General features: G+C 34.2%; 1 non-coding gene across 1 annotated transcript; it reads right to left on the reverse strand.

Moving 5' to 3' along the window:
• Positions 1–6,645: 6,645 nt before the first annotated feature.
• On the reverse strand, positions 6,646–6,754 carry LOC111986647 (small nucleolar RNA R71). Its single transcript, XR_002880202.1, has one exon. It is a non-coding gene; the product is annotated as a small nucleolar RNA R71 (small nucleolar RNA).
• Positions 6,755–17,577: the final 10,823 nt, after the last annotated feature.

Genomic DNA, 17,577 nt, shown 5'->3' on the forward strand with positions numbered 1-17,577 from the left:
ACGCATTGGTTAGTCACGTACTTGGGAGCCGTGCATCAAAGGTGGGAACTGTCACTACAGATCAAGTCCAATTGGGTATTGGGGTAAGGGTTCAACTGTAGGTTGGTAAGGTACTTGGGATTCCTTTACTTGTAACCGCTTGATTTGATAATAGTGGAGTTTCGGGAGTGGTGACCTAAAAATCACTCGGTGGGGTTTTTGCCGCAAGGGTTTTCTCCATTCGTAAACAAATCACCATGTTATTTAATTTTTGCTGCTTAATTAGTTTATTGGTGATTTGTTTGTGCTTCCACGTGTTTGCATGATAAATTGATTAATTAATAACTTGGCTAATTAATTAATTAATTAATTGCTTTTAAAAGCTAGCTCGACACCTCCTCGATTCCTTGTTATTTGTCGAGCTTCTCAAGCTTTTTTCTTATCGCAATCTCGACACCTCTTCGACACATGGTGGATCGATCGAGAAAGTTCCTACCTCCTCGATACCTTCTCAATACCTGGTGGATCGATCGAGATTCTGTCCCTTGAAAGTGATTCTTGTTCCTCGATACCTCTCAACACCTGCAGCTGTCGAAGGCCATTTTCTCGACACCTACCTCGGCAGATCACTCGACAACTCTCGACACCCCATCTGTCGAGAATTACTGATGCTCCTATATAAGCTTTTGTCGTGATCCGGATCTCATTTTCTTGATCTTTCTCGACGTATCCGTGGCTGTTCATCTCCCAAACTCCTTTTTCTCACTCAAAATCTTTAACCCACGTGATTTTCGACCCTTCTTTGCTTCAAATCACTTGGTATGATCTCTTTTTCCTTCATTCTTCATGCATTTCATGTTTAGAATCTTAGGTTTTGGGGTTTTTCAAAATTAATGAGTTTTTCTTGAAATTTTGGGATGGGTTTTCACTTAAATGTGTTCAAAATCTCATGCATTACATCACATGTGCATTAGAATCGTATTTTCATGCATTTAGATGTGTGTTCTATGCTTGTGTGCTAGTAGGATTGGATTGGGCTAAGCCCATGATGCTTTTTACTTTGCATGTCACATGTTCATGCATTCCTCATGCATACGTACTCTTTATTCAATATATTTGATATATTTGAATTGTTTTGGGACTTTTCTGATTGTCTCTTTCTCTCTCTCTTTCTCATTCTATTTACGTTAGTAGTGTCTATGGCACTTAAGCGTAAGTCCACTCCGGCTCAGAACCCTCAGTGTTTTGGAGCTTCTTCCTCTTCTGATTCTGCTTGTCTTAATCTTCGATTCCGTGATAAGGAAGCCCATAAGGCATTTTCGAAGAACTTTTCTTGACGAGGTGTTAATTCGGAACGTCAAGTCATTTTGCCAGACTTCGCCGACACTGACCTTCTCTCTGTCATTCACAGTAGGGGATGGGAGTCATTGTGTGACGTCCCGGTCACATGTCCTCTCGTGCTCATTCAGGAGTTTTACTCCAACATGCACGGGATTGATCGTTCAGTACCTCTCTTTTTCACTCGCGTTCGAGGTTCGCGCATCCCTATCACACCGCAGCTAGTTGCAGATGTGTTTCGGGTTTCTAGGATAGAGTTTCCTGCTTGTGAGCGTCTGAGGACTGTGTCTAAAGATGAGCTCATTTCTGCTTTTTGTGAGCGCCTTGCTGATTGGGGTGAACATCAGTATACATCATGTAGACCTTTTGCTAAAGGTCCTAGATTCTTAAACATGGTGATGACTTTTGTACTCCATCCACTCTCTCACTACAACTCCATCACAGAGCCTCGTGCTCGATTTTTCTTATCTCTTCTTGAGCATCTTACTATAGATTTTCCTTCTCATTTCATTCTTTCTATCATTGATGTTCATTTAAATTCGGCGTCCCGTGATAAGCTCATCTTTCCTTCCGTTATCACGAGGATCTTACGCCATTTTTCTGTCCCTTTTCTTGTGTCCGACCACTTCACACACATTTGTGCCATAGATGCCGCTACTGTAAAATGTAGTGAGGCTCAGTTTAGGTCGAGATAGCTGGATTCCACTCCTCCCTCCTGTTCAGCTCCATCCAAATCTGCTCCATCTATATCTTCTCCTTCTTCCTCTATGGGTGATGTATCTCTTAGAGACATCATGGCGCAGCTGCAGCGCATGGATGCTCGCCTCGGTACACTCTCCACTGATTGTATCAGGTGAATGTTCGTGTTGGTCGTATTGCACGATGGCAGGCGACCATGGGTGGTTTTGCTCCTGAGGTTATTCCTTCACCACCTCCTCCAGCAGCTTCTAATTCTGAGGATGATGATGACGAGGACGATGATGCTTCAGATGACAATGATGGAGATACTAGCTCTACTGATGAGATGTCTACTTGATACTCTACCCTTTGTCACTTGTGACAAAAAATGGGAGTAGTTTTGGGGATATGAGAGTAGTCATCTTAGGGGAAGAGTTAGTATAGGACATTTTTGATAGGGGGAGTGTTGTTACTTGAGGGATATAGTAAGGTTATGATGTATCTTTTTTTTTCTTTCTTTTTAGATACATTGTTCTTGTATATGAGGTCTTGTGACCAGTTTTTACATACATTGTATTTTTTTTATATGTGGATGTATGTTTCTTTCACCTATCTCTACATGTGTTGTTTCTTTTCTATCTTTATACACATAATTCTTATACTTGTATGCAATCTATTATTTTTGTTTCACACAAGATGCATTGATGAGTTTTGTTTAAAGTGTTTCTAAAATACAAGTTGTCAAAGTCTACTTGCCATAAACTTTTTTCTTGCAAAGTTTTTCAAGGGTTTGTGATAGTATAGATTTTATTGTATTCAACAAGTGAGTATGAGTTGAGTGATTTATGGCTTCTCTGATATGTTCATTTGTTTGTTGTGGTTTTGTCATGGATTGCCAAAGGGGGAGATTGTTAGGACATATGTGTTTTCACTTGTTAAGAACATATGTCATTTGTTTATGTAAATTGGCTAATCCTTTGACAAAACGCACTTTACTTGTAATTGGGTAGTTCTAGGTGTTTTTAATATATACTTCAAGAAATAAGGTTTCAAGATCAAGTGTTGAAGTAATCAAGTCTGTTCAAGAAAAACAAGTTGAAGTGCAAATTCATTAAAGCTCGACACCTGCTTGATAGCTCCTCGACACCTTGCTATCTGTCGAGATTTATAAAATCAAATTTTTTGATCTGATTTCTTGGGATCCGTGAATGTGTCTTTAGGATTTCTTTTCTCCTAACCCTAGACATATAAAAGAATTATTTTAAGAGCCATCAAATTGTACACAAGTTGCACAAGCATTGAGCAAACTCTGTTCAAGCAATTTGTGATCAAAGATGAAGTTCTTGACCTAGTTCATCTCTTTTGAAGAAGTTACTGTGTATTTTGCACCAAAGGGTTTTGTGACTAAGCATCTTCCTGATCTTCATCGTGTAGGATGAACTGAAAAACTTTGCAGCCAACCTCTCCTTCTAAGTTGGTGTTAAAGTCGCATACTAAGATCCGCGCATTGGTTAGTCACGTACTTGGGAGCCGTGCATCAAAGGTGGGAACTGTCACTATAGATCAAGTCCAATTAGGTATTGGGGTTAGGGTTCAACTGTAGGTTGGTAAGGTACTTGGGATTCCTTTATTTGTAACCGCTTGATTTGATAATAGTGGAGTTTCGAGAGTGGTGACCTGAAAATTACCCGGTGGGGTTTTTGCCGCAAGGGTTTCCCCATTCATAAACAAATCACCGTGTTATTTAATTTCCGCTGCTTAATTCGTTTATTGGTGATTTGTTTGTGCTTCCGCGCATTTGCATGATAAATTGATTAATTAATAACTTGGCTAATTAATTAATTAGTTTAATCGTAATGGGTCATTCAGTTTGTGGCCTATCAGATTTCTAGATTTCACTCACATTCAATATGTGCATACATAACAAGCTAAGCTCGTAAATATACTATGCCATTAGGATGAAGGTACTAGGCTAAACTCCCTTGAGATATGTGCTCAAGCAAAAATGATCAAACTCTTTGGATTTTTCACTTTTTATGCGGTTTTTGGATTTTTACACACAAAAACAAATGCATGAAAGTAAGAACAAAACCGAAAAACAATTCATACAATGAAATGCAAGATGCACAAACGCATGATAATGACAAAAGGAGCAAAAGCTCAACCATAGGAACCTTTTATCACCCAAACGGAACAAGAGTTTGAAATGAGTGTCTCATGAGAAGTGAGATGAGGGATGGAAGAATAAGAACTGGAGATGCACATAGACAAGGAGGTAAAAGCATTAAAAACTTTCTTCAACAGCTTACCATTTTCACTTAAATTCGGTTTTGCTTTCTTAGCACACCTTCCCAGAATCTTAAGTTTCTCTTTTCTTTTGATTCTTTTCAGAGCTTGAAATTTAGAGCAATGAGGTCTTAAATGACCAAAAGCACCATAATGGTGACAAATAATGTGTTTAGGCTAGGCTTTTAGTGGAGGGATCTAACAACATGGTTTGTTCTCTCTCCAACATGGAACATTGAAGTCTAATATGACCGATCACACCACAATGGTGGCAAGTAGAAACAAACTTAGATTCATTAAAATCCCTAGGTTTATATGATGTGCATGAAATATATACAATAAAATACTCACATATCTACATATTTAGCTTTACTTTTATGTTATTTTGTGACTAATTATGTAATATCTTTGTGTTGCAGGTAACAAGGGCTTTACATGCAAAGTGGGGCTAGGTCAATTGAATCAAGCCAACTTACATCCAGCCAGGCATGAATTCAAGAGAAGATCAACCAAATTAAATTTAAATCCAATTGGAGCAAGGAATCAAAGGAAATTTACACCAAATCCAAGTCTAATTCGGATTAGGATTCCAGCCTACATATCAGTTAGTATTTTCAGCATAACTTTCAGTTCAGATGTCCAATTAAGATTCTTCAAGTTGGGCTGAAACGTTAACTTAAAGGGCTACAACTTTGTAGTTTACCAGGAGCCCGAATTCTGACGTTAAATGGGCCAAAATAGTCGGTTAAGTGAAGCCTAAAAATCTGGGATTTTCTCCAAACGGAAATTCAACTTGTAATAGGATTCCTTGACTTATTTAAAGGCTTTTTACGGAAAAATTTAGGGGGGCTGAGGTAGTGGGCTGAGATGCAAAACAGAAAATTAGAGCAAGAGGCAGTGACGCATGTGGCTTCTCTGTAGCTTTTCTCCATGATAGCATTGTGACTATTTCTTTCTCTATTTTATTTGTCTAGTTTAATGTTTAGTATTTTATTCTTTTGTTTTATTTCAATTACCATCAGTAGCTAAATTTATAATTAGGGTTGAGGATGAAACCTTGTTAAAGATTATCAGTAATATTTATGTGATTTGATTTTTCCCACAATAGTTGTTCTTTAATGATTTAAATTGTTCTTGCTTCATATCAATTGACTAAGATGGGATTCTAAATATGAGTTCAATCATGTTTTTCTCATGATTTAGGATTTGTCTTAATTAATTGAATGCTTGGGTTATTAATTCTTGATTATAAAATTGGATATTGTTTGTGATTTATCTGTCAATGGATACAATTTATGATTTGATTTTAGAATTGGATATATCTTATCATTTGTTTGGCTGCGGATACAATTGATGATTTGGTTTTATACTTAAGAAGCGAAGAAGAACGTGCTTTAGATTTTTAAACGTAAGTTTTAATGATGATATTTTCCATGATAGCAAGATTGATTTCTAGATTATCATGCAGTGGTTGGGAAAAATTAATGATCATAAATATATGCTGATATGAATTACAAGGCGGATTCTAAAACCTTAATTCCTTTCCCTTGATTGTTTACATCTTTTTATTGCTTTATATCTTTTGCTTAGTTTAACTATTTGCTTAATTTTATTATTTGCTTAGTTTATTTAATTTCAAAACAACCAATTTTTATTAAACTAGATTAGGATTAATTTGGTTAAGGTTTAATTAATTTTCCTACGTTCATTCAAGTCCCTATGGGTTCAACCTCGTTCTTGTCAAACTATACTTCGGTACGGTTCGTACACTTGCGAGTATTTTAAAATTTCACAACAAGTTTTTGGCGCCGTTGCCGGGGACTTGGTTAGGAAAATAAATTAGGTCTTAATTGAATTTTTCTTTCTACTAGTTGTAGTTGAAATTTATTTATTTTTAAATTAAAAAAATCTCTTTGTGCTTGGTGTATGAGAAATTGGATTCATGATAAAGAAAATCTTCTTGTTAGTTTTGATTATTCACCCACAATGGGAGAAATAGGAGATAATTCAAAAACTCTTAGGGAGTTGTTCTCACCCATAACCACCAACCCTCCATCTTGCATAGTATTGCCTACAACCACTGCTGCACATTTTGAGTTAAAGCCACAAATAATCCACCTTCTTTCTACTTTTCATGGATTGGATAGAGAAGATCCTTATATGCATGTGAAGGATTTTCTTGAGATTTGTGCTCCTTGTAATTCCAAAATTTCCCTGATGACTCTGTTCGCTTGCGTTTATTCCCTTTTTCCTTGAAGGATAAGGTAAAAGCATGGCTTAATTCTTTGTCACCTGGATCTATCACTTCATGGGAACTGTTGGTCACAAAACTCCTCTCTAAATTTTTCCCAATGGCCAAGACCAATGCTTTGAGGAGAGAAATTGCAGATTTTTATCAGGATGAACAAGAGAAATTTTATGAGAGTTGAGAGAGATTTAAGGACTTGATCTTAAAGTATCCTCATCATGGTTTTGAAATATGGAGACAAGTACAATATTTTTATAATGGTTTGACTCAAACAAATCGTAACATGATTGAGTCCATGAATGGTGGTGGATTTTTGAGTCTTGTAGATGATGAGGCATACAAATTTCTTGAGAATTTTTTTGAAAGTTCACAACAATGGGATTTTTCCAATCGTAAAGAGAGATCTACCCCTGCAATTAAGAAAGGGGGATTGTATGAAGTCAGTGAAGATTTAGACATAAAAGCTAGGTTGGACAATCTTACTCATAAGGTTGAGGCTTTAGCTTTAGGTAGAGGGATGAATTCTGTCAATCAAGTTCAAAGTGAAACATGCTCTATTTGTGCAAGTCCTATGCATACAACACAAATGTGTCCTTCTGCAGCTGGGTACCCTAAATGTTATACTGACCAAGCAAATGCACTAAACAATTATGGAAAACCATTCAGAGACATATAATCCAAATTGGAGGAACCATCCTAATTTCTCATGGAGGAAAAATCAGCCTCCCACAAATGTAGGTGGACAACAAGTGCATCAACAAAGTCAATTTCGTCCACCTATTCAAGCATATCCTCCCATTCCTCAATCAACACCTCAGTTTGTAGCACCACTAAGACAACAACCATCTTTGGAGGAGTCTCTCAAAACTTTCATGCAATCAACTAGCCAAGCCATTCAAGAGATGACAAGTTCCACCCATTTGAATACTCAAGCTATTTCAAAGTTGGAAAATCAAGTTGGCCAATTAGCAACCCAAGTTGGAGAGAGGGAAAAATGAAAGTTTCCTAGTCAACCCATACCTAACCCAAAAGGACAGTATGCCATCAATGGTTCTTCTAGTTCTACTCATGGACAAGAACATGTTTAATCTATTACTATCCTTAGGTCTGGTAAGCAAGTTGATAATCAAGTGAAAATGCCAGAAGTGAAGGATGATGAAAATATTGTGTTAAAGGAAAAAGGAACTCATAGTTCACGTGATGATCATGGAGAAAAGAAGGACAACCCACCCGCCACTCCAATTTAGGATCTTTGCTCTCCCTTTGATAAGAGGTTTGTTCCTAAAGCTCCATTTCCTCAAAGGTTAATCAGTCCTTAGAAAAGTGCACAATTTGGAGACATTTTATAGGTTTTTAAGCAAGTGCAAATAAACATTCCATTTCTTGATGCAATTCAGCAAGTTCCTGCTTATGCCAAGTTTCTAAAAGATCTTGTGACAATGAAAAGAAAGAAAAATGTCCCTAAAAAGGCATTTTTGACAGAGCAAGTCAGTTCAATCATTCAGAATAAATATCCAGTGAAATGTAAGGACCTAGGATCCCCTACAATTTCATGCAAGATTGGGGATCATCTCATTGAGCGAGCTTTGCTAGATTTGGGGGCAAGTGTGAACCTAATGCCATATTCAGTTTATTTGCAGCTAGGTTTGGGGGAGTTGAAACCCACAACCATGACACTTTAATTAGCTGATAGGTCTGTGAAAATCCCTAGAGGTATTATTGAGGATGTGCTAATTAAGGTGGATGCATTCTATTTTCCTGTTGATTTTGTTGTGTTAGACACTGAGCCTGCTCTAAATGCCAGTACACAAATCCATGTCATTTTGGGTCGCTCTTTCTTAGCCACGTCCAATACTTTGATCAATTGTCGGAGTGGTGTGATAAAGATTTCTTTTGGGAATATGACTGTTGAGCTTAATATCTTTGACATAAGTAAGCAAGTACTAGACAATGAGGATATATGTGAGGTTAACATGATTGGGATCCTAGTCCATGATACTTTCCTACAATCAAGTTGTGAGGAGCCCCTAAAGGCTTGCTTAACCTGTGTTGATTGCAATTTGGATACTGAAAAATCAATTGACAAGGTCAATGCATTGTTGGATTCTATTCCTCTCTTAAGTATTGATAGTTGGCAGCCAAAAGTGGTCCATTTTCCACTTTCTTCATCCCCATTCCTATCTATTGTAGAACCACCACGGTTGGATGACTTTTGGGAACACCAATTGATAAGTATACTTCAAGAGCATAAGGAAGCTATAGGTTGGAAAATTGCTGATATTACGGGTATTAGTGCTTCTGTGGTTATGCAAAGAATTCACTTGGAAGACACTGCAAAAGTTTCTCAACATGTTTTTGACCCCGGTAAGTTACAATATCATTGGACTAGTCCATTCATAATATGCATTATTTATCTCCATGGTGTTGTTGGGGTTTGGATGGTCCTATTTATCAGGATTGATCTCCGGTCGTGTTAAATCTTTTGCAAAAAAAAAAAAAAAATCTTTTTCTTGTTTATTTTCTGCTTTTAGATTAATATTTGTGTTTATTTTCTTGTTTAATTTTATACTCTTTTGTTCTAGCTAATATTTGACAGAAATTAAAATTTATAACAATCAGCTTGATCAAGGTACGTCTCTTCCTTCTCCTTACCTTACTTGTTTCTACTTGGTTCTCATGTTGCATATTAATATTTTGCTCTCTTTTCATTCAAGACATATATTTGAGAGTATCATTTTTAACACTGAGGACAATGTTTGGTTTAGGTTTGGGGAGGATGTATATAGATTTCTATCTTTTTGTTTTGTTTTGTTTTGTTTAGTTGTATTAAATAAAATAAAATAAAAAATAAAAAATTCTTTTGCCTAGCTTGAGGTTTATGTTTTGAGTTCGTTATACTATTTTTGCTTAAAGAATTTCATTGCTTTCATGCTCAATTCATTGCACATGCATGTAGCCACTCAGACACAACTTGTTGAAGGATAAAAATGATTCGAAAATCTTGATGATAACAATGTGGAGACTGTAACCCCTGTGAGTTTGGAGCCAATCATTATTTTTTTTAGGGTTATTTATTGTTTCTAATCTTAAAGTTCATTTGGAAGTGCGTAACATATTTCCCTTGTTGTAGTCTCATTGTTCTTTCTTTTGGCCAAGAAAAAAAAATGATTTTATGCCACACTTGAATCCTTTGAAGTCATTGATGTTGAATGAACTATACTAGTGTTTGAGAGATGAGATTAGACCATTTTTGTCTACTTTGAGCCATATATGTGTATTTCTTTCTTGATACATTATCACTAGTCACCCCGTTGAGCCTTTTAATTAGCCTTTCTTTTTTAAAGCCCTTATCCATAGTGTTTCAAGATGGAATTTGATCAGTTGTTTCAATGTGGTGGTTTGTGCGAGAATTCAAAGAAGAAAGAAAAAAAGAATTGAAAAAGAAAAAAGAAGAAAAAAAGAAAAGAAAAAGAAAAGTGTCAAAAAGAAGAATATAAAAAGGGTTCTCATCAAATTTTGAGAAGTGAAATGGAAGGAAGGATTACTGCTTTGAAGAAGAAGAGTTGAAAAAAAAAATGTTGAATGGAAATTCCAAAAAGAGTTGACATTCCGACAGATCTTGAAAACACTTCTTATTATTTACCTTCACCCATATTTATTTCATTCCCTTTACTTTTACCCTACATTACGTCCAAATAAAGTCCTTATTTGATCTTGAAGATTGTATAGTTCAGATATTGATATGACTGAGAAGAAAAAGGTGTGGTATAAATTCTTTTTGGCATCCTTTCATGAGACTACTTGTTCTTTCTTGATTAAGCGTTTTTCATGTGATTTATATGTGAGATGTTTGATTTTGCTTACATTATTCCGCTCACATATATTGTTGAGAGTGTTACACCCCATTTCAGAGTGATTTCATTTGTTGAGTGATAACACCAGAAAGATTCGAGTTGAAGCATACTTTCAAATAGAGATTCGAGTCAAGTTTGTTCTAAAACTAAGAGTATGTTTGGGTTGGCTACCACTATTCACTCACATTGAGTTTTGATGGTATGAGAAATTTCTTTAGCATTTGAAGTGTTTTTGAACTTGAACTAATCCTCTTTGCAAAAGGCAATTGAAAAAAAAAAATTGTTTTTTTTTTTGTTTTGTTTATTTTAGTATTCATTCTCAGAATTTTGTAGGTATATTCCCTGCAAACCCTCACGAGACTACAACTCATCCACTAGTGTAAGCTAGGGGTTTAAAGGCTTATTGCATATACTAAATGCAATCAAAATTTCCAGCGAAAGTGGATTAGTTAGGATTTCCTTTTTCTTTGTTTTTAATTTCTTTGTTTTGTTTTACTTTTTATCTGTTTTGCTCGAGGACTAGCAAAATGTAGGTTTGGGTGTATTTGATGTGCATAAAATATATACAATAAAATACTCACATATCTACATATTTAATTTTACTTTTATGTTATTTTGTGACTGATTATGTAATATCTTTGTGTTACAGGTAACAAGGGCTTTACATGCAAAGTGGGGTTAGGCCAATTGAATCAAGCCAACTTACATCCAGCCAGGCATGAATTCAAGAGAAGATCAACCCAATTAAATTTAAATCCAATTGGAGCAAAGAATCAAAGGAAATTTGTACCAAATCTAAGTCTAATTCGGATTAGGATTCTAGCCTACACATCAGTTAGTAATTTTGGCATAACTTTCGGCTCAGATGTCCAATCGAGATGATTCAAGTTGGGATGGAAATTTAACCTAAAGGGCTACAACTTTGTAGTTTACTAGGAGCCCGAATTCTGACGTTAAATGGGCCAAAATATTCGGTTAAATGAACCCTAAAAATCTGGGATTTTCTCCAAACGGGAATTCAACTTGTAATAGGATTCCTTGACCTATTTAAAGGTTTTTTAGGGGAAAATTCAGGGGGGCTGAGGCTAGTGGGCTGAGATGCAAAACAGAAAATTGGAGCAAGAGGCAGTGACGCATATGGTTTCTCTGTAGCTTTTTTCCATGATAGTATTGTGACTATTTCTTTCTCTATTTTATTTGTCTAGTTTAATGTTTAGTATTTTATTCATTTGTTTTATTTCAATTACCATGAGTAGCTAAATTTATAATTAGGGTTGAGGATGAAACCTTGTTAAGGATTATCAGTAATATTTATGTGATTTGATTTTTCCCACAATAGTTGTTCTTTAATGATTTAAATTGTTCTTGCTTCATATCAATTGACTAAGATGGATTGTAGATATGAGTTCAATCATATTTTTCTCATGATTTAGGATTTGTCTTAATTAATTGAATGCTTGGGTTATTAATTCTTGATTATAAAATTGGATATTGTTTGTGATTTGTCTGTCAATGGATACAATTTATGATTTGATTTTAGAATTGGATATATCTTGTCATTTGTTTGTCTACGGATACAATTGATGATTTGGTTTTATACTTAAGAAGTGAAGAAGAACTTGCTTTAGATTTTTAAACATAAGTTTTAATGATGATATTGTCCATGATAGCAAGATTGATTTCTAGATTATCATGCAGTGGTTGGGAAAAATTAATGATCATAAATATATGCTGATATGACTTACAAAGCGGATTCCAAAACCTTAATTCATTTCCCTTAATTGTTTACATCTTTTTATTGCTTTATATCTTTTGCTTAGTTTAACTATTTGCTTAATTTTATTATTTTCTTAGTTTATTTAATTTCAAAACAACCAATTTTTATTAAACTAGATTAGGATTAATTTGGTTAAGGTTTAATTAATTTTCCTACGTTCATTCAAGTCCCTGTGGGTTCGACCTCGTTCTTGTCAAACTATACTTCGGTACGGTTCGTACACTTGCGAGTATTTTAAAATTTCACAACATGAGACGTAAACAAAGGTTTTGGCTTTAGAGCCTTTCACTCCACTTTTTTATTTCTTTTGTGTGGAGGAATGTACACCGATTTGTCTTTAGAGGTAGAATTCACAATAGGCACAAAATCGGGCTTCACAACATGATTGCAACAAATATTTTCTTCATTTTTAGCAATAGGTTTAGCAATCAAACACTTGGCATGCATCTTAAGAGATTCATTTTCACATTTAAGATCATCAACAGGTTTGTTAGACAAAACAAGTTTAGCATCCAAGTCCACATTCAAACTCCTTTACTTTTTCAAGAGAATGTTCAGCAAGTTTATTATATTTTTCAACCAATTTGTTGGATTCATAGAACTTAGCAATCAAATCATTGTTTTCACAAATGAACTTGCTCAAAATCTCATGAAACTTCTTAGACTTTTTCTTCAAAAGTTTGACATTTGGAATTTTAACAATGCCCAAAGAGTCATGTAACATGTCATCACAAGCATGAGGATAAACACTCATAGAGGCATTATCACAAACACATGGCATGTTACAATCAACATCATCCAAAACATGCAAAAAAGCACACAAAGTACTATCCATAGCAATAAACACAAGGGTCAAGGATCACACTTACGTAATTAAACCAAAACAAGTGTACCCGCTCTGATACCAATTGAAAGCTCAAATAGTGTGAAACACTATAGCTTGTTTACACCCCCAATTTTAAATTACGACTTAATTGCTTTTACTCTAAATTATCTAAGTGCGGAAAAAGAGTAAACGATATGCAATAACCAGAACTACTCTCTAAACCATAACTACAAGTAAGCAATTAACAAATATAAAGGTTAAAGAGTAAGGGAAGAGAGATGCAAACACAAGATAACACAATGATGTGTTATCCAAGAGAAAACTGAAGAACTCGGCAAAAAACCTCTTCGTGAACCTTCAAGTCGAAATCAATCCACTAGTAAATAAGTTAAAGTACACGAATATCAAAAAGACCCTTCAAGCCTAATCTACCCCATGTACTTTAGCCCTTTAAGCTCCAGCTACCAATGGACTTCTCGGAGTCTTGTCTTCACTAATTATCCGGATCCAACAATACTGCCTGATTGCATTTGCCAAGCCTCATCGGCTTCTTTTGGGAAATCCCAAATGCTTCCCAAGTTCCAAAACACTCTCTACACTCTGAACCGATGTGGGTTGTGTTTGGGTATAAATCTCCTCTCAAGGTATAACAATGGCAGAGGAAGGAGAAGAGACTACAAAGGAATTCCCACTTAAGGATGTGTAACTCTTTCTAAAATGGTAGGTGTGTTATAGAAATCTCTTTAGGGTTTTCTTTTGAATAGTCTATTTACACTTTTGTGGGTAATGAAGGTATATATAGTATGAGTGAAGGACATAAAAGTCACACTTAAAATCATCCAGGCAAAGAGTTTTACGAGTCACTCGCGACTTGGCCTGAGTTGCGAAGTGACTCGTGAAATGCAGTCTGGCACTTAACTCTTCAGCTTCCAGCATGTGCTTCTCATGTGACTCTCACGGGTTGCACCACTCACGAGACAAGTCGCACAATCAACTTCTTGAGCAATCTTTACCAACTTAATACTAAATCTATTACAATAAAATCCCACAAAATACAAGGAAATAAATTAATGCAATTTAAGGAAATAAATTAATGCAATTATAACACTTTTTGACATGGAATAAGCCAACATAAATGTTATGTGAAAAACCATAACTTAACAAATAGCTTTTTTTTGGCGGGGGCGAGGGCGGGGGCGGGGTGGCTAAGTATTGCTGTTGTTGTTTGCACAAATTTTTGTTGTTATTGTTTGGGCCTAAATTATTATTATTATTTAATGGGGCTTGGGATTATATTAAGAGGGCTAAGAAGAATTTTCTTGAATCTAAATGATAAAATCTCATAAAATTTATATACTGTATTTATAAAAAATAAATTCTAAGGGGCCCCAAGCAATGGAGTCATGGACCTCCTTGGTTGAACCGTCCATATTTTTAGATTAACGCACACAATTATTGTTGTTGAAAACTTGAAATACAAATGTGACATGTATTTGACCGTTTAGCTTGCTTGTCATATTTGATTCTAACTTTACAATATTCAGGCTTTATTATTGGGACTAGTGAACACAACAATTTTTTATTTATTTCAAGTGCAATAGACCTTTTTTGATTTTCATAGGAAGAAGTAAAAATATTTTCACCGAACAATACTATTGAATCACAATACTCTTGATTTAATTGTTCAAAAATTGTAATAGAAGTAAATAAGTAGTTCTAAATATATATCCCCTTTGTTCAGAATATATATATATATATATATATGGTTTTGTTGGAAGATTTTTAAGAGCAGGTGCAAGTAATAAATTAACATACCATGGTCATTATTAACAGCTAGGGCCTGTTTGGATGGAGGAGTAGAAGAGAGTATAGTAGAATTGGCTAAAAATAGACAAATTTTTTGTCAAATCTACTCTATTCTACTCTACTCTCACTCCATCCTCCTCAATCCAAACAAACCATTAGTTCTTGTGTGAAAAGTGTAAACCATTGACAATTGTCTACTCTTTCTCGCTATTAATATCGTCTTCTTCACCAACCAATAAGATTTTTTTTCTTCTTGAGAAATTATAAGGCCCTCGGCGGATAAGAATTCATCTCCCCCTCTCAGAGGAGTTGGTCAGGAAGGAAGCCTCTTCCAAGAAGACTCCGCAGTCAACTCAACCACATACGTGTAACAAATAGGAGAAATAAAAATCTGCAAAAAATATAAAAAAATATCAATTAATCAACTACAAAACTCAACAAAAATTAGCAATCTTATAAACATAATTTTAAGAGCGTGCGGAGGTGCAGAAGCAGCTGAAAGTAATAAATTAGAGTAAGACCTGTCATCATGATCTCAATTGGGGAGTAATATGAACCATTCACGCTTAATTGGTCAATCCTCAAGTCTTCCTATGTTTGTCTTTTTTACCAACCAATAAAATATGAGTGGAAAGGGATGGAGCTAGGATTTTAAGGAAAGGCGCCAACGTATAAATTTTATATTTTAATGAAAATTCAAATTAATATTTATTTAATATTAACAAAATATCATAAAATTAAAAGATACAAAACAATTTTTTTTTTTTTTTAATATACAAAATATTTAGTTACTATTAGATATCAGATTTGCAACAATATATACGTATATCTCTGAATTAATGAATTAATTCTTCTCATAAAAAAAAAAAACTTTAATGAATTAATGAATTATTCAAGACTTAAAGCAGATAATTATTTATCACAAGTTTTACATGGACAAACATATTTAAAGCAATAAATAATCAACAGACCCACACAGTCACAAGCAATAAATAAGTGCAACTCCTATCATGCTCATTATCAGTAGTGACCGCAAGTTATGAGATAAGCTCGGAATCTTTGGGTGCAAAGGGCTGGACGGAGGAGTCTAAATCTTTTGTCCCACTCTTTTTGTTACATTATATACTTTACAAATAAAAATATATTATATGTCTATCTATTTTATTTTAATGTTAAATTTATGTCTTCTATTATTTCAACTAGATGATATCCCGCGCGATGCGCGGAGTACTTTACAATTTCATTTGAAATCATTTTTATGTATATTAAAATCTACATATAAATAGTTTGAAACTTGAATTTTTTAATTCATAATTTATTTTAAAAAATTGTACAACACTGTAAGATTATAATATATTATAATATTTACCGTTAAAAATAGATTTTATTTTTCAAACTGATTAAATGATTTTAAAATCTACAAATAAGAATTCAAAATATAAAATACTTTTATATCCTAAAATTACATAAATTTAAGCAACCTACCAAATACTTTCTTAATCACTCTATTCTCACAACCAAATATGGAGACCTTGATCATAAACACCCAATTAATTATCTCAATGGAATTAAGAAAATCATTTGTAAGTATCAACATAAAGAGAACGTGATTAAACAAAGAGAAATTTGCTAAAAACACATTCATTTATCAAAATTCAGTTGACTTTAGTTGGGCTTCTGTATCATTAAAAAAAAAAGCGAAAAATACTTTTAAGTCACCGTCGATTTTTGTTTTTACCACTATGGCTACATACAAAGAAACCTACAAATTATGAATTCTAACACAAAATTTAAACAAAAAAAAAAGAAAAAAGAAAAAAGAAAAAAAGAAGAAGAAGCTAACTTCATAAATAATCAATTGAAATGTTTCTTTTTCTTTTTCTTTAGGTCTAAAATAAAATACATTTATAACTTTCCCAAATCAAAATCTCAAACACCCAAAGACTCCAAGCGAATCATAACCTTCACAAAATCTGCAATGTCTGGCTTCACATCAAAACTGTAAGCTACTGTCATTGAATAAAAAAACGCAAGCCCCCTTCCTTGGTCATAGCCTACTCATACGGGTTACAATCAAATGATACTGCAACGTTGGAGTTGTGTAGGTGTCATTGAAAGGTTGAAACTAAATGACATCATTTTTTTCTAAGTGTATTTGAGATAGGATGATATGAAAGGCTATGAACATGTGTATATAAAGGAGTAAAAGTGAAAATGAAAATGATGAATGAAAGTGCAAAGAGTTTTTTGTGTGTGTGAGAGATGGAAGGTCTTAAAACATTGAACCAAATGAAATAAATAGTAGTCTTAAAACATTGAATACAAAATGTAACAAAAATTAGTCTTGAAATATTGAACCAAAGGAAATAAAGAGTCTCCACTTTTAAATTTGTTCTTATCTCTGATATAGTTTAAGGGCATCTCAATTCTCTTCATAGAGTGCGCCACATGGCAGAACTTCATTCTCTCTCGCATGAGGTCTTTGATTATATATATATATATATATCTATACATATATATATATATATATATCTATATAACCTCATATTCTCTCGAATGAGATCTCTGATTATATATATATATATATATATTTATATTTATATTGATGTGTACAACATTATACACATTTTGTGTGTCTATAATATAAGTCTACATTATTAACACAATGTAAACTAAGAATTTTTCATTTCAAAAATAAGTGCTATATTTCCTTTTAACTACTATTAATCTCCATGTCTACATAACTAATGAAGCAATGACATGACAACCTTTTAAATGATGTGAC

The sequence above is a fragment of the Quercus suber genome, unplaced genomic scaffold (assembly GCF_002906115.3).
Source record: "Quercus suber isolate HL8 unplaced genomic scaffold, Cork oak 2.0 scaffold_336, whole genome shotgun sequence".
Classification (NCBI taxonomy): domain Eukaryota; kingdom Viridiplantae; phylum Streptophyta; class Magnoliopsida; order Fagales; family Fagaceae; genus Quercus; species Quercus suber.